The sequence below is a fragment of the Arachis hypogaea genome, chromosome 20 (genome assembly GCF_003086295.3).
Source record: "Arachis hypogaea cultivar Tifrunner chromosome 20, arahy.Tifrunner.gnm2.J5K5, whole genome shotgun sequence".
Classification (NCBI taxonomy): Eukaryota; Viridiplantae; Streptophyta; class Magnoliopsida; order Fabales; family Fabaceae; genus Arachis; species Arachis hypogaea.
In genome coordinates this window covers 23,299,642-23,302,283 of record NC_092055.1, presented here as the reverse complement: position 1 = coordinate 23,302,283, position 2,642 = coordinate 23,299,642, and the positions used below count along the sequence as shown (strand labels likewise).

General features: G+C 29.3%; 1 long non-coding RNA gene across 1 annotated transcript; it reads left to right on the top strand.

Moving 5' to 3' along the window:
• The first annotated feature begins 1,293 nt into the window (after nt 1-1,293).
• Nucleotides 1,294-2,059, top strand: LOC140182553 (uncharacterized). Its single transcript, XR_011878359.1, has 2 exons — nt 1,294-1,744; nt 1,820-2,059. It is a non-coding gene; the product is annotated as an uncharacterized lncRNA (long non-coding RNA).
• Nucleotides 2,060-2,642: the final 583 nt, after the last annotated feature.

The window sequence follows — 2,642 nt, the reverse complement described above, 5'->3', positions numbered from 1 at the left end:
TATTTTATTTATGAGTTATATAATATTTCATTTATGGATTATGACTTTTTGCTATTGTGAAATTTTAATCACAAAATTATTTATTTAACGCGATAAAAATGACGGTAAAAATTGTTTTTTTAAACGATAAAAAATGTCACTGTCAGGCGTAAAATGACGGTTCAAAAATGTCATTTTAACCAACCAAAATGCTATTATTAGGGTAAAAATGGCGGTTCAAAAATGCCATTTTAACAACCCAAAATGCCACTTTGTCATGGTAATAATGGCGGTTCAAACCGCCGTTTTAACTTATTCAAAAACTGTCATTTTAACCCTGAAAATAACGGCGGTTTGAACCGCCATTTTAACCAACCAAAACGCCATTCTGTCAGGGTAATAATGGCGGTTCAAACCGCCGTTTTAACCTATTCAAAAACCGCCATTTTAACCTTGGAAATAACGGCGGTTTGAACCGCCATTTTAACCTATTCAAAAACCGCCGTTTTAACCCAGGAAATTGTGGCGGTTTTTAAAAAATCGCCGTAATAACCAGAATGGCGCCCAGAATTACGTCGTTTTCTGAAACCGCCATTTCTGGTAATAATGGCGGTTCAAACTGCCGTAAATACCCAAAAAACCGCCATTTTAACCAGATTTTTTTGTAGTGAGTGAGGCCCAATCCCTTGAATTGAGTCTTTCGTTTGGACCTGTGCCTTAGCGTTGGGCCAGAGTATGAATACTTATCACAATAAATTCTTCAAATTTTGTAAATACCTTTCATAAATAGGTACTACTCGTTAATTATACAACATTTTTTGAGTAAGATAGACTAACACTATACATGTGCAACATGAGAACACAATTACTCGACGTATAAGTAGATTGAATGTTCTAAAAAGCTACATGTTCTTCATTCAGTTTTATAAGTTCAAGAGAGTAGTGGAATTTTCTTCGAAGAATATCATAACTAATTCACTAACAACTACGTTTGAGGATGAATAACTCGAAAGAAAAAATTCATTTGTGCACCTTAAACTGTAATATTCAAAATCTTATCAACTTTCACCCTTATTTTCCAATATAAATATATTTACACAAAAGAATAATAGAATACACCAACAATATAATTTTTTCAGCTGAGTAAGAGTAACCGAATTCCTATTTTCTTTATCCACCATCTAACTACTGCCTCTGAGATTTGCGCTCAGATCTCTAACACTAAATTGAGAAGAGATGGATTATATTATCCGATTAAAATAATATTTAAATCTCATTTTTAAATTGATTCTCTCTTTCAGTTCTTGACTTATATTAAAAAATATTTATATAAATACATAAATTTTTTTAATAAATTCAAAAAATAAGAAATAATTAATTTCAAGAAGATATATGATATTTTGATAGTTATATATGCTGATTCAACTAACCATAATTCTATGAACTAACTCCCACCATGTAACGCGGACAAAAAGAATGGAAGACGCTCACCACCATTAACATCAGAGTCTAGTTGGCTTCGAAGCACACGACGCTTGGAGACAACATCGTCCGGCAACAATTTTACCCGACACAACGGACACGTGGCGCGGTATTCTTGCAGCCACGTGTCCAAGCAGTCCCTGTGGAACACGTGTTGGCATTTAAGGCTCCTCACTTTCTCCTCTTCCTTGAACTCCGACAAACACACCGTGCACTGCACGTGACGTGGCTTCATCTCATTTGTGTACGGAATCGTTGGGTTCGTCTCTTCGATGGATCTCAGGTACTGTAATTTTGCAATTGGACCTGTAAATGATGATTCTAGCTTTTTAATTAAGATGATTAATTGTAATAGCAGGTACGCTAATAGGATTATTATTCTGCCGCAAAGACGGTTGAAGAGCTTAGAGAGAGATGTCATGGCGGCTGCTAGTTAACTAATGGATTCATATGCAAATGTTTTTACTTTTCTATACAAATGTTATGATCATGATATCATATGTTTTGACGAATACTTGTACTACCTGAGTTTGAACTTTGAAGAGGTTAATTAGAAAAACTGAAATGTCAAGGGGACAACAATACAAATATTGGAAAAGTCTAGCAGCAGTAATTTTATTAAATTTTGGTCAGTATATAATCACTAAAAAAAATAAGTAATTTTATATTATTAGATGAAATTTTATATCATTAAAAATATTATTAATGACTACTTGATAACTATAAATTACAAAAGTTACTGACTCTTAATACTTCTTTATATTTTATTTAGAAAAAATGTTAAGAACATTAAAATTTATTATTTTTTGTTATGAGCTAATTATTAATATTTAAAAATATAAAATAAAATATATTATTAAATTTTTAATTTAAAAAAATTATTGAATTAATGATTAAATGATGATCAAAATAAATAAATTTGATGATTTTTTAGTATTTTTTTATTTAATATAATATATAATTTTATATATAATATTTATAATGACAGATTATATATTTATTATATTTAAAAAATACCTATTTATTTTAATAATAATTAAAAAATACAAAATAAAAATTTAATACATTAAAAAATTAAAAAAGTAAATTATAACTTTTTATATATAGTTTTCAAATTATACATTAAGAGTTAGGATGATTAGTAATAAATTATCAAATAAATTAAAAATCATAATTAATTA